The following is a 15,414-nucleotide window of genomic DNA, read 5'->3' on the forward strand; positions in this document are numbered from 1 at the left end:
GCTAAGAATGAGGCTGAGGCGATCGATTTGCTGTCTCTTCAGTAAATTGAATCTGGATGCATGAGGAGGAGAAATTTCCTCAGTGGATGTTTGGGGTTCCCCCCCATTTCTCTTGAAGAGTGTATGTGTGGGTGTAGAGGGGGATTTCTTCTCGCCAGAGGCGATGCTTAGCGTATTTCTTCTCTTGGGCCGTTTCTCCTTCACGCTTTCGCCTCCTCCCTTCGCTCTCCACCCTTCCTTTCCTCGGCTGAGAGGCAGGATGGAGGAGCTGTTGCAGGGTACTCCTCCTTCCTCTGCTCGTCGTGGGTCTGGCCGATGAGATCTCTCGATTTGTTGGGGTTTCTTCTTTGTCGTCTCCACTCTAGAGGTGTTTCCCTTGTTGGAGGCTCTTTTAAAGAGAGTCACGAGGCTTTTCTCAGTACTGCTGCTCACTGATGTGGTTTTAGCCAGGCATGTTCTTGATGTATGTATATGTGAGTGTGTGCGTGTATATATGCATACATATGCACCTTCGCCATCTCTCATCTTGTGCTGTTGACAAGGGAAACCAGCTTTCCAAGAAGGGCTGTCAGGTGTGCATATGCGACAGACAACTGTTTCTTGTGCTATTATGTTTCTATTATTGTCATTTCTGACAGGCATAGCAAGATATGAAAGGTGCTATGAAGAGAATCTTGTCCCTTTTCTTTTTTTCTCCTGTATTATATGGATAAAAATGTTAAGGATTTTTAAGAAATACTTTACCAGGTGCAGTAGGCAATAGGGCTGCTTTTTCCCTCTGCTCCTTAAATATATTCATAGGAATAGACTAAAAATGTATACTTTCCCTGTAAGCTCCTTGATCATAAGCAAAAATGTGTTTGTGGAGTATGTTTATGTATTACTGTATTGAGTAGAGAGGTGAGACTTTGGAAACTATGAGAGTTTGTGCAGGATGTAGAAGTTTTCTTAATGCATTATATAGAGCAAATTTAGTTTATTTTGATTGTCTAGTTGTATAAGTGAAGTAAAAGTAGTTTTAAAAGGTGTCAGTATGCCATTTGTTTGTAGCTTTGATTACTTCTTATGCAATCATTTAGATTTTCTAGTGTTTTGTGTTGAGTTGTAGCTTAGAAGCTTAGAAATAAACTCCAAACATCACTTTTTGAAAGTTACCATGTTTGTTAGTAAGTGTGTTGATACGCTGTCAGTTAAGTAATTCAGAATGGAGGCTCCTTTAAAATTGTCTGACTTCATAGTCTGTCCTGTAACATCCTATTTATGCAAAAATCTGTCACATACAAAAAAAACCAACCAAAAAACCACCCAACCAAACCTTGAGACAACTGTGGTTTGTTTGATTTGAACACATCTATAAATAGAAAATGCTTCTTGTTAGGGTATAAAATTTCTTTTGTTCAAAGGGTTTTCTACAAATGCAGTTGCACAATGAATGTGTAGTGGGCTAATCTGTAAGCAAATGCAGCATACGCATTTGTGAGAGATTTGGGCTTTTTGTTTATAATACTATTCATTTACTGTACTCTTAAACAATTTGTGGGAATTCTTGTTTCCACCAAGGTTCCCATCTATTGTGATGAATATTTGCATTGTAGTTGTTCAAGAAGCATTAAATGCTAATAAGCAGCAGTGCATACCATACACTTTTGTGCATTTATCATCACAATGAACCTTAGAAAAAAGCTAGAACTGTTCTTAAGTTGTAAGAAGCAAACTTATTGGGGGGGGCGGGGGGCAGGACACATTCTGTTTAAATTCTCTGTTTTGAAGGCTGCTGTGAATAACTTCATCTTGTGCCTTTTTTTAGCATGGTCTGTCCTATGACTTTTTTGTTTTGAACAAGGCTGGGCAGTGGAGAAGAATCCATGCAAGCATTTCTGACCCTCAGTTTTCAGTTGAGTGCTCAGCTACAAATTTAACCCACTTCTTTCACCACGTCAATTTCTTTCTTGTGAAACTTCCAATTCTTTTGTATGGGAGTAGCCACAAATAATATGGTATAATGTATATGTGTGTTAGGTGTTATAAACACTTAAAATAAACACTTTAAATAACCCCCTAGACTGTAGACTCTGAGTGCCTTCCTGCATGCTGTGCCGCAAAGACTCAAAGCACATCAGGTGGGGCATGTGCGTGTGGAGTTTCATAAAAATAATTGGAATTACTCCCAAACTATAAAACTGAAGACGAAACAATGTATATGCAAATCTTACTCCTCTTTATGTGCCAGAATAGACACCTCGCTAGTGTGGATGATGTTATACTGGTATAGCTCATTCCCGTTCTTCTAGTAATAAAAGTAATTGCATGTCACTGTAACTGCATTGACGCTAAAGAGGTGGGAATGAATCATATCCCTCATTAATGTAACTACACTGCTAGAAAACCAGCATCTAGCATAGCCTTAAACCTTAACAGAATCACTGGCCTTGCCTGGAAGCTGTTGTTAACACAGATGAACCAGCAAAGCAGGTCAGTAGGAACAGGGCGTTAGAGATTAGATGTTTGATCAAGTTTAGTTGGGTGCTCTGTGCAGATTTTGAGGTTGGTGATGGGTGAGAGGAGAATCCCTTTAAGTAGATGTCAGCCAGAAGGTACATTTTCAAACGTTAAATCAGTGGGAAGATCACATTTCTTTGGATCTTTTAGGGGTTCAGAGTTGACAGTAATACTAACCCTGGTGCTCAAGCTGTAATAGCTTCTAGGTACCATTCTTAACCACTCACTAAACAATCATCAGAGCTGAGTGTCTGGCAGGTGTAACTTAACTTTGGAAAAATATTTGATAAACAGATCATAGAATCATAGAATATCTCAAGTTGGAAGGGATCCATAAGGAACATTAAGTCCAACTCCCTGCTCCTCGCAGGACTACCTAAAACTAAACCATATGACCAGATCAGGTTTGCTGCATTTTTATTCTGGAAGTTAATATAATATTTCTGTTAGGCATCAGTGGAAAAATTAAGTTCCTCATTCATCATTTGCCTCAGTCACTAAACTTTTCACTGGAAAGTGAATTCTCTAGTAATGTCAGAGCCTCAGCTGCTTCTGGGCACTGCTGTCTTCCAGATGATGAAGGCCCACAGGTGGCTTTTTAAACCAAGATCAGTGCTCAAGGTTGTTCTCAGAACTGAGCAGGTAACTTCAGCAGGCATTGAAGTAATAGTGAGTTTCTGATTGTTTTGTACTTTGACTGGAATTAAGATCACGAAATACAAAGTCAGATTGAAGATGGGAGTGTCTGTGCTTGAGATCTTTGTAATGGATTAGCAGGAAGGTAGCTCCCCACAGTGCATGATGCAGTAGTCCATCCAACGTTCTTGTACATGTGGGATGGCTCATGTACAAGAAATGCAGTGTAATAATAACTTAGATACTGAAAGAGGGGAAAGCAGCTGTTCTTTATGCTCATCCCTTACAACTTAATTGGAATTTTAGGAAGTGACTCAAGCTGACAGAGTTCATTGATGATGAAGGATGAGCAACCTTCTTCATTAACAAAGCAAGAATGTGCTTCTCTTTTTCTTTCATACTCTCATTTAACCTGCATTATCTATCCCCATTTTATCTGAGTTGAATTACAACCCACTTGTTCATTCCACTCTTGTTCTCAACCAGGGAATAGGAAAAGGAAGGGCTATAAACCATCTGAGTTAAATATGAAAGGAAGCACAGTTGCGTTTTGCCAGTGTTAGTGTAGACTCTGATGTCATTATTTGACAGCTTTCCCAGTGGCCTAAAGCATACATTGAGCAGAAAAGTTATTTGTCAAACCCTCCATGACAGCTGTAATTACCTAAACCGCTCACTGTCTCCATTTTTAAAGGAGAAGATGGGAATATGTGGGTTTATGCAATAAAAGAAATGGCTGTTGTATGGAAATCAGCTAGTGAGATAATTACATGCAGCATACTGTGTCTTGTTTCTGAAATATATTAATAGTGAAAAAGGATAGCAAGACTCTGAAAAGGAAGGAAAAAAGTTATCTGCTACTACCTTTTGAATGACTTTGCCAATAAGGTATCTCTATAGTTTTGTTCTTAGCAGCTCTCCATAGAAACGGTAAAATCTGACCATAGCGTCAATAAAATTTCTATATGCTAAGTGCTTGCAGGCATTTAGAAGGATTACAGTGACTATATGAGTGTTCTGCAGTAAGAGGTCTCACTGGTATTTTTCTTTCCTGCCAGAAATTTAGTTGGTATTACCTGATGATATGTAAAACAGCTTGAGAAGTACAGTATGGCTCATACAGCAGTGGCCATATTTCTCAAACATTTGTTCTTAAAGCCACAACAGCAGAATCCAAACCAACCTAAAATTAAATAATTGTTTGGAAAAAACCTCTTTGAGTTACTGTATCTTGAATGTAATTTCATTATGATCTTTAAGATAACTTGGAAGGAAATGGGATTGTTCTTTGTTCAAGTCACAGGCTATTTGTCAGAAGAGTTTACAGTGTTGGTACTTAGAAAAGTTTCAGTATTAAAAATCAAAACCTAACATTTCATTAGGGTAGTTGAGAGTGTTGTGCTCAGATTTGTATACTTGCCTCTACCCTTATCAAAACCCAAACAGAAATACACTGTCCAGAGGTTGTAGTAGCTGTAGGGGCGAGAAGGAGCGAGGATGACAATCTTTCCCCAAACTTTAGACAGTAATCTAGCTTGTTCCATTCAGTTGCATTTTTTGGTCTTACCTCCTACTTGTGTCAGTCCCTTTATAATTTGACTGTTGCTCCCTCTTGTTTTCTTTCTTGTTATGCTTCTGTTATTAGAGAGTCTTGATCTCGTGTGTGTTCTGTGCATAAATACTGGCAATTCTTAGTCTAGGCTAATGGAATTATCTGAGAGTGGTGCTTTGGTAAGTTGGTAAATTGAGGTCAGTTCTCTTGCTTTTTTTGTTACCCTCAGAATGTAGAGAGCAGTAGGCTGTCGTAGTTCATAGTTCGTTTTTGTTGAATGTGTTGGGTTGGGTTTTGATGGAGAGCTGAGGCCTGCAGTAACGCTCAAAGGTTCTTGGCACACAGGCAGTCTTTTTGCCTGATGTTTTATAGCAACTGGGAAAGTGGAGTCTGAGCTTGTAGTTTCTAATCCTTACTGCAATAAAAGTAATACGTGACATTCGGAATGCCTTTGTTTAGCGAGTTGATCTTTTAAAACAAAAAAAAAAGTCCCACAATCAAACTTTTACTACCAGTAAACTCTTCGAAGTGGTGTTCAGGATTGCATGTGTTTCTAGTTACTTCTAGTAGTCTTCCACTTCCCTGCCTCCATCATGATCAGACTTTTTTTTTTTTCCCCCCAATACTGTCTTGCCTGCATACACACTCTTAGTTATATTTTTTTAAGATAACTGTAACTACATAAAAAGTAAAGAGGAGAGGGATTGATAGGTGAATATATTGACTCCTGCAGTCACATGAAGGACAAATTAGAGCTTAGGAAAAAAGAAAATGTCTTTGTTTCTCTCATGGTGTTTCCAGCCCTCTTCTCCTGTGGCTGTACCTGTGCTTGGAGGTAGCAAATTTATATTGGTTAAGTACTCCCTGAAGTCAGTCGTAAATGCACAGCCTAATGTGATCCAAGTTCTATGCTGATGCCAAAAAGGGAAGTTCTGTCTTCATCTCCTGCTGCACAGTGAACACCAGCAATCATATTGCCTTCCAGCAAGCTGTTTCGTACTTATCTGGCTGAAAACTCAGCCAGAAACTAGTTTGCAGTTGGAGCAAATCCTTGGTCAGCTCGCTACGCTTTCACGTGTGTGTGAGTGCCAGCAAACAGAAAGGGTGGAAAGACTGTATGGGGTGATGAGAATGAGAGGGTCTGTTTTGGCAGATATGTAAGCTTAAAATGACTTGCATCAATTGTGAAATCACAGCTTAACTCTATTTTGTAACCTTTTACCACTGACCTGTTGTAAATTTGCTAATTATTTTCTGTAAAACAATGTCTTTGAGTCAGTAAGCCTAGGATTTTTTTCTTTTAGAGTATGGCTTATAGAGCTGAATTGCATTCAGTGAAACTTTACTGCTGACAGATTTGGATCTCATGCTTTCATTTGGCAAAATATATTATTTTATGCAAGTAATTTTAAACTGATGGTTTAGGTTTAGCTGTAGAGTGCAGTAGATGTAATTAGTTTCTTCAGTAGAAGAACCAGCAGTAAAGAATTAGTTACAACAAACACTACAAATTATATAGCACGTGTTAAAAATAAAATTACATTGTAGCTAACGAAAAGCCTATAACTCAATTCAAGGGTTCCTCTCTCTTTAATAACTAATCAGGCTTGGATCTCATGGTTTCCGCTGTTAGCCAAACAGCTTGAATGAATTGCAGTTGTGTATTTAGCTGAAGTCATGGGCTATGCAGTGTGCTTTCTTCTTTATCTGCTATGTCCCCCTCTCCAAAGTGGAGGGGTGAAAACCCATTCATGTTAAAAGTGTCTTGGCGGTTAGGCTTTATCAGTGCGTTAGAGTTAAAACATTGCTTTAGTTCTCTGAATTATAGATACGTAGAGAAGACACAAAAGGTAGTACATGGTGGTCTTTTCTTTATAGGATTGTTTTGCTTAAGTTAGTACTTTTGTATATATGCAGGAAGACGGCTTTATTTTTCACTTTGAAGTCCCCAAAACTGTCCCAATAGTCCTTTACTTAAGCCTCGCTTATGATTCTATGCTACAAACCGCTGCTTTGACTGACAGAGCCCAGAAGTCTCTTTAGAGTGAGGAGAGTCTTTGTTCTTTTCTAGCTGGTAATGTTACTGATTTGAAAATTGAAGTATTTACAGTCATAGTCTTCTCTAAATGTAGTTCAAGCACTCCAAAATGAGGATAAGCCTAAAAAAATCCAACTTGCTATGCAACCCAGGTGTTGGCTGCTGGAACATACGGTTTTTAACCATAGTCTGCTCTGTGCGGAGGGCAGTAGGATTAGCGAGCATCTATTCAGTGTGTGTGTCATCGTGTCCCCCCCCCCCCCCCCCCCATTGTTCGATGACCCATGTGAATTTTAGTCTCTTTATTCTGCTTATTGTTGAAACTTAGCTCTGAATACAGAAATGTGGTGTTGTTGCCTTGGGCTTTTGGGTAGTGCTCCATACTATTGAAAAGGTTTCAAACACTATTTTGGTAATGTTACTGCATTTTATATATGTGAGGCTTGGATTCATACAAAGTTTGAAAGCATTTTTTTGATTTGGGGTACCAAATTCAAAACAGTGCCTGAACTTTTAGGCAACCAAGCTCTTACAGGTTAATTTTTTGTTTGGTTTTTTTTTTAAATGCAGTTCTTAATAACTTTAGATGCCTTGGTGACTCCTCAGAAGTACTGGAAATCAAGCCCAACATCTAGAAAAATGGAAATACGTGATTATTACTTTTGGAAAAATTAGTTTAGAAGATTTGCTTAGTATTATGAAGGAAATATATGGCACTGACAGGATGCAATCTATTTTTCCAAAGCAGCATTCACTAGCTTTCAGGTTCGCCATCCCTTTTTCTTTCTGTAATTCCCTGCTTTTTCCCTAACGTTTTTTCAACAACAGTCTCTTGCATAAGACTGTTACTGTCATCAGTCCTGATTCTTACAGTAATTTCATCTTGTCTGAAGAAATCTACTTGAACAGAAAAATCTTGAAAAGGAATGAAAAGTAGTATGTGGTTGTTAATTAAAGACCTGTGGACAGTAGATATGCACAGGAAATGAGCAATTAAAGTTACGTGGGCATCTTTGATTATAGACTATACCATCTGTGTGCTTGATTTAGTAGTGTTACATAAGTTTTTAACTGAGTTTTCTCTGTACAAAAACTCCTTCAGTTTACTTTCTTAACGCTGAATTCTAAATTCAGGCTGAATTTCAGTCAGAGATTCAGGCTGAATTTCTAGATTCAGTTAAGTGGAATCATGCTGGCATCCACGTGACTCATCAGCATGGTTCAAACCTTTACGTCCATCAGGTCTCTCTCACCTGAGCCAATAAGACAGCAGTAGGTTGTCATTCCCTGGGACCTGTTTGTAGAGTGGGATGCTCTGCCTCTGAGTTGTACAGATATTTGAGAGCAGAGGAGTGATGGGATGTGCAGGTCTTGGGTTCTGTACTTGGTGTACTGGAGGGGATTGTGCTCTACTGGGTTGGGGTTCCTCCGTGTGTTCACGTCACATGTCTTGTCCCCAGCAATATGTTATCTCAGTTCTGTCTCTTCTGCCCTCAATTTTTTTTTCCTGTCCTTCATCCCAGCTTCCATGTCTTAACCTTTTCTTCTTTCCTTGTTAATCTTGCCCTCTGTTTCAAATGCCTCTCATTGCCAACTCCAGTCTTCTCATCCAAGTTGTTAGCGTGATAAAAAGAGGAATAATCGGTATCTTAACGTTTGGTAGAAAATTCCTTTTAAATCCGAGGAGAACACTAATTTTAGGGTGCTGATGAGACAAGTAGTAATTTAAACCTACTTAATTCATTGTTACTATTATTTATGGCTGTATATATTACCTCTTAGTTCAGTCATAGACCAAAACTTTCGCTGGTCTTTGAGTTGGTGTCATACACGTTGTTCTCTAGGAGTAAGAGAGTCATTGAGCACAATAATAGCAGGACAATTAGATGCTTGTCATTACATTGACTCCAAGCTCGGCTATGGAATAAATGTTTTTGTAGAGGGCCACAACTGAGTGCGGTTATAAGCCATAAAATATCTGCTATTTCCTTTTATTCTGCTGGCTTGCCAAGGGGTGGGTAGATTTGTGCTTAGCAGGGTAAAAAAATATCTGGAACCCATCTATGCTAAAACAGCAGATTGATCGTTTGAGCTGTAAACGCGTTGCAAAATATTCAAGTACTACATGTTGCATGGCTCTGTTTTGCTGCCGTGCAAATCATATCCCATCATTCAGGGATGCCTGTGTGTCAGAAGATTGTTATAATTACCATTAAAAGTTACAGTGTAGGAAGGAAAGCCTAGAAGCTTCACTGTTGATACCCTTCACTGGTGTTTAAATGCTAGCTTTTCATTCTGAGCATGGTGAAGGAAATTTTCATGGAGAATACTACCCCCTACATCCCTCCATAACTGATGCTGTTCAATCTGTCTTGTAGTTCCTGTTCTCCTTGAAAACACATTATTTTAAAATCAGCTTTTCTAATTGAATTCTGAATTTAAAGGTGCTGTTGTATCATTTATCATGAGACAATATTTAACTGCAAATTTCTTACTATGATCAACTTAACATATTTTTCTTATTTTTTTGTTTTTAAGATACTCACAATTTTTATCCCTGCTGGTTTTAATTTTCCCTGAGGGGAAAAGAGCATTAACTTGTAATTCGAAATAAGAGATAGAAGATTTAGGTTTATTTTCTCAGTGCCCAAATGCACAGCAACTATTTAAAATCTTGCTGAAGTATTACATCCTTCTTTCTCTTGGCTGATTGATACAGTGAATGTTAACAAGTGGTGTTGAGTGAGAGATCTATTCTCTCTTCATGTAGAGTAAGAAGGAGGCTGGTTTTCTATTCAAAAACGTTCTTTTTACAATCTGTTACTGTTTACCTGAAAGTTTATTTATACTACCAGAAATATACTTTTAAGAGTATTAATGTACTTATTTAAAAAAAAAAAAAACCACACAAAAAAACCCCTTAATATGAAGATAAAGCCATAGTTTCTCTCTGACTTGGCATGTTATAATTTGAAGAATTAACTTTTTCCCAGGGCTATACTTTAAGATATCAAGAATGTGAGGGGTTACAAAAACACACCTGTATTGTAATTATTTTGAGAACTTTATTGATTGTGATATGCCATATTTTTCACAGATTTAACTTTCAATGGTTTTTCCATGTCATTACATTCATCACAAGTTCAAGCGTGCAGATGGTTATGATCATGTTGAATAAATATGACAAATGATAAGTACGAATAAAGAGCGTGGTACAAACTACTTGTATCCTAGATCTGAAACTTATATTTTGTTTTTGAGGATATTTTTGTGGCTACAAACACCCCTACGTACCACTTTTTCTAAATATTTATTCTTTCGGGTATTGCAAATACCTTGGCAGTACTATATTACAGGTTGCAAAGCTTGATTGCTCTTCTTGCATTTTTCAAAAGAGCATCTTTTTACTTAATGCAAGAATCTCTTCCAGTTCATAGAATTTCATTTAGACCAAAGTATTAAAGTACTAATAAAATAAATCTTTGAACATGGCTTTCCTTGCCAGAAATCTCTATTCCTTATGAAATTAACATGCTTCATATGTTTTTCTTGAGTTTAACTTTTTCTGCACCATCACATTCTATTCAAATTGCTATTAGGAAACAGGTAAGAGAGTTGTGTTTACTGCTATTAGTTAAGGAGTATACAGCACTTTGAAGAGGGAAGGCACAATGGAAGTGGTACTTTTTTCCCCCCAAATATTTCTAGTGCACATGATTTGGGTGTGAATTATGTAACTGAGTAATACAGATGTAATCTTTTACGCATCTGCCATCTCTGCTTTCACAAATACATGCTAAAATGAGAAGTGCATCTGTTAATCTGTTCTTTGTCTCAAGGCTACTGCAGTGTAATTTCTATTCACAGTCTCTGTAGTGCTGCTTCAGAAAGTGGTTAAGAAATAAGTCTGTGGAAGTTCCATTTCAATAACATGTTATCAGTGTGAAACTAGACCATTCAAATAGCTTTTCACATTTAAATAAAATTAAAATATTATTCAGGTCATATTCCTTTTTCTTAAAACACATTTTTCCTCTTTGGATATGTAAAACAAAAGGCAAAAATACATATTTTCATCAGTAGTGCAATTGTTGGCAGAGTGCTGCCAGATTTGCAGTATTTAAATGGAAAAAATAGTTTTACAGTTTTAATAACCACTGTTGTTATTTCTATCTAATTAGATTTTCAGTCAGAAATGTGTTGGGGTTTTTTTTCCCCTAAACCTGACTATCATTCCCATGTGATGCAGTTCTTTTCAACTCTTAACCACGTTGAATACGTAATAAATGGAAATACTAGGGTTTTTTAGAAGCATGCATTGCAAGCTGTATGAGCAAATTCTGGGATAACTTGAATGATGTGTTGTGTCCTCTGTTTTGGGGAAGGGGTTTCCTCTTCTAATGAATGACTACAACACATGTCTCTGGGGCTTTCTTAGTATAGTAATGAGAGATGTATCTGATCCCTGAGAATTGTTGGGGATTATAAAAGCAAACAAACAAAAAGACCTGAGTAGAATCATCAGAATTTCTCTTTGGTCCTGCATAGCACCAATGTGATGCAGTGCAAGAGGCAGAGAGGATCTGTCTGTAGGCTGGCATGGCTACCACTTCACTTCTGGAGAAGCAGTTTATACTTCTATTTTTCTCATCTGAGGATATTTCAGTCTGCTGAACACTGGTGTCTATTTTTTAATCATATTAGAAGAAAATGTGTTCATACTTAAAATAAATGATGCTTCTTAGATTTGCCTATTCTATTTCCATTCTCTGTTTTTGACTTTAAAAAAATCCTTCTACCACTGCGTTTCCTGTCTCTTTGCATCTTGCTTTCTTTAATTTGTGTGGTACATCCTGCTTCCTCGCTGTTTGCACTGTGATACATGCTTATGTCAGAGGCATTTATGGAAGAACTTGTTTGGTGTATTGTTTTACTTCTGAGGCAAAGTCATGTAATTTTAAAGCTAGAAAACACAGTTTGTGCCCCATGAAGAGAGGAGGAAAAAAGAAATCGTAAGCCATCCATCTTATTTGGGGGACTTGTTTAATTTCATTTCAAGTTTTATATTGCGCATAGACTAAATTTGTTGAAAGAAGTTTTTTATATGCCTTTGTATTTTATTTCCATGCCAGTTGATTTGAAACTGTATTACTACATTATGTAATCTCATAAAATTGCATGTTGTTCAGGGATGAAAGTACTTAGGAGGAACTGGGGATGTTAACAGTTGTAAAACTGGAGACATGCTTTTTGATAAGCAAAAATAGCTTGTGGTGTTCTGGAGGTCTTGATTCATAAAACAGAGTCAGCCTACCTCTGACAGGTAGCATCTTCCGTGATGAGAAAGGAGACTAATGAACAAGAGTTTAATACATGTGTGCATGCATATTAAATTGTAAATGTAACTTTAGTTTTGCTTCACACCTGTAGCATCAGTATAACTTCACTGTAATAAACTTTATTTCACTCCAGCTGTTCAAGAGCTTTCTTCATGTTACTTTCCACATGACAGCTTGTCCATGTCGCTCTTGTGACAGAAGAGTCATTCCTGCTGTATTGTTGGTGTTAACTTTTTCAGGGGATGTCAAACTCCAGTGGCAAATTTTCAATTAGTTTATGGCATCTTGTCTTATGATTGCTGCCACACTTGCTGTCTTACTCAGCATCAGTGCAGTGCTCCGTATTTCTTTTATGTAGTATTTCTTGTCACAATTACAACAGCTGTTTCTTCTTTGGCTGTAGTTGCAGTTTAATAGAGATGGGGAAATTCTTGTTTGTAAAGAATGTTAAATATTATCGGGTGAAATATAAACTAAAATGGTTTTATTTTCAAATATATTTTATGGTGAGATTTTTCATAAGTTTCTCATTCTTGCTTTATAGTAGCCTGAGGAGTTTTATTTTACTTCTGTTAGAAGTGTCAATGCATTTCTGTGCTTCTAGTGATCTTGGGATAGATTTTCTTCATCATCTTGTACTTACAGTAACGAGATCAATATTACTTTCAGGGCAAGAGAAGTATTTAGTACCATCACTATTGTTAGTGCTTTATCATAATTTTTCTTTTTGTATAAACTTCAAATATCCTTCTTGACTCACATTTCCCTACCCTTACTGCTTTCTTTTTGCTGATGACTTCCATATTTATACTGAAGCTAGATTAATCTTTTAATGCTGTGCTGTTTTTATGTCTTTTAAAAATTGCATATCAGGGCCAATTATTTTCAATGTATAACCCTTCCATTTTGCTGTGATTCATTGGCTTATTCTTTGCTATTCAGTGAAAATCAAATTTGTAATTTCAGGACTCCCTAGCTATCCAGTACCCTTGCTGCATCAAAGCCCTTCTCCTATCTCCCCACTCCTCTGTGCAGATTTCTGAAAGATGAAATTTGTTAAAGTTGAATTATTTCCATTAAGTCTCTTGATTAAAATCCAGGGAGTGATTGTTGCAGTGGGACTATTTTCTATGGTTTGGGGTTGGATTTGTTTGGGATTTTTTTGCAGTGCTGGAACTACTAGTTTACCTGCTGTTTCATCTAAGTTGAAGGCTGTTGTCCCTCTTTTTACCCAAGCCTGTTAACCTAGTGAGGTTTTGGGAAAGATAAATGGATTGAATAAGTATTAAATGTACGTTTTTAACAATGCTCATAATTTTTAATAGAAAAAAATAATAGATGGATCCAGAGGTTTGCACATGGACTTACAATCTGGCAATAGTTCTAGCTCCATTGTCAAAGCTTTTTTAATGTCTTTTGCTTTAAAATGAATTTTTTTAAGTCGATTTGTTTAGTTGGGTGATTCCTTTTGTACCTGAAGAAACTTTTATCTGGAGGGTTGGGAGGGATGAGTTCATTTACTGCACACTTCCCCTCACTGCTAACTTCGTGAAGCAGTCTTGTATAATGAAACCCTGCTCTGCTGGAACACAGTCAAGTATTTCCTAAGCAGTGGGCAGAAGGCAGGTGTCATGTTGCTGAGGAGCAGTAGTATGCTTTCATACATTTCAAGTGTCATGCTTCTATCCATGTGTTAGCGTGTATGAAGCAGTTTCTCTGTAACTTTGAGATTTTTCTATTTGGATTTTTTACACGTTTGTGAATGAACACTTTTTTTAATAAGGTTTTGTAATTATGTAGAGCTCTAAAAATACTAGCAATTAAAATAGTCATTATGAAATGGAATAACGGAGATCTCTGGAAGTGGAATTCTCATCGTTGTTGTGCAGTGTGGGCAGTCGCCACGCAGCTTTTCTTCTGTGGCTCGGTGTTTGTCAAGAATTCTTCTAGCAAGGCAAAAAGCTTTTCTCCTTTTTCTCCGGCTCCATGCAGTTTGTACTGAGCCGGTATAGATAGAGCTGTCTCATGCACAAAACTGACGTTTCTCAGAAGGAGCTGGAGGGATAGAGCCAACCAGCCAAAAACTTTCGAAGTGACTACTGCAGTTTGAGATTAATTTCCATCATGGCCTCTTAAGAGCAATGTTTACCGTTAAACCTTCACTTAAGCATTTTCTTGAACAGGGATGGATTTGGTTTTGAAAAAAAATTATTTTCAGTTGTAGTCGGATCAGTTTGGATTTTGTTTTGTGTGTTTGCTGCCAGGGATTCATAATGTTTATTTTTGTGTGAAAAGATGTATACAATTCACCTCAAATATTAATATGAGAATGTAACAATCATTTTGATAGCCTTGCTACTAGTTTTTAGCAAGCTTAGCTTTGAAAAAAGTGAAGATGTATGAAATTGTGACCGCCAGTTCTGTAGTCCTTGATCCCTGCTAATGTCTGCATGGTGTGTTTTTGACTGAAGGTGACTTTTATGGTTTCCAGATTCAAAATTTATTTCATATTATGAACATATGTTTTGGCAATTGCTGTTATTTATCTCCTCGTTTGGCTGTTCTCTCTGTTTGATATGGCATATTTTCGATACATACCCTATACTGTTGTTTTATTTCTTGACACTAAAATGGCTTATACTGCACAGATGACTTGGTAAGACTCCAGCTCTTTTTCTAGAATTCTGGCAATAATTGTCCTATTGAAAATTGCAACGCTGCTTGTGTAAAGTGCAACAGACTTTTTTTGTTAGGGATGATGTCAGCATGAGAGATGGCCTCAAGGAGTCATTAAAAGAACATAGGACTTTTGACTGTTGGGCTTTATTGACTTTTCTCCTCAATAAAATACCATTCTGCTGAAGACAGATTAGTGTCTGCAATAGTATGAGACACATTTGGTGACCTTACTGTGTAGTCTGATGAAGTTGTATCTAAGTGCCGTAAATACGGAGGCACTCTATTAAGAGCTTCAGAGAAACGCAGTAATAACAGGCATAAAATTTTATAGAAATGCTTGCCTTTCTCTGAAGGTAATTGGCCTTTTTATGTGAAATTACTCACTTTGCTTTTTAGGACCTTTGAATTTTCAGTTCTGGTTTGAGCTGGTTTGTTTCTAACTCTCCACTTAAGACGTTCTGAAAGGTATTCACAGCTAAAATGTTTTGTCTTTATGGTCTGTCCATCTATTGCTGACTTTAATATATTATTCTACTTAAACTGTCTGTGGAAAAAAGGGAGTAAGGTAATATATTTTGAACTGATTGGTGAACTATATAGGGGGAATATGCAAAACTGATGTGATACTAGGTAAATTGCAGCTGTTATTAGCTGACATTTATATGTGAAAA

At 37.2% G+C, this 15,414-nt stretch overlaps 1 protein-coding gene across 1 annotated transcript in view; it reads left to right on the top strand.

Annotated features, from left to right (window-relative positions):
• LRCH3 (leucine rich repeats and calponin homology domain containing 3) overlaps positions 1–15,414 on the top strand; it is a 64,067-nt gene that overhangs the window by 472 nt on the left and 48,181 nt on the right. The gene's annotated exons all lie outside the window — the stretch shown is intronic.

The sequence above is a fragment of the Gymnogyps californianus genome, chromosome 10 (assembly GCF_018139145.2).
Source record: "Gymnogyps californianus isolate 813 chromosome 10, ASM1813914v2, whole genome shotgun sequence".
Classification (NCBI taxonomy): Eukaryota; Metazoa; Chordata; class Aves; order Accipitriformes; family Cathartidae; genus Gymnogyps; species Gymnogyps californianus.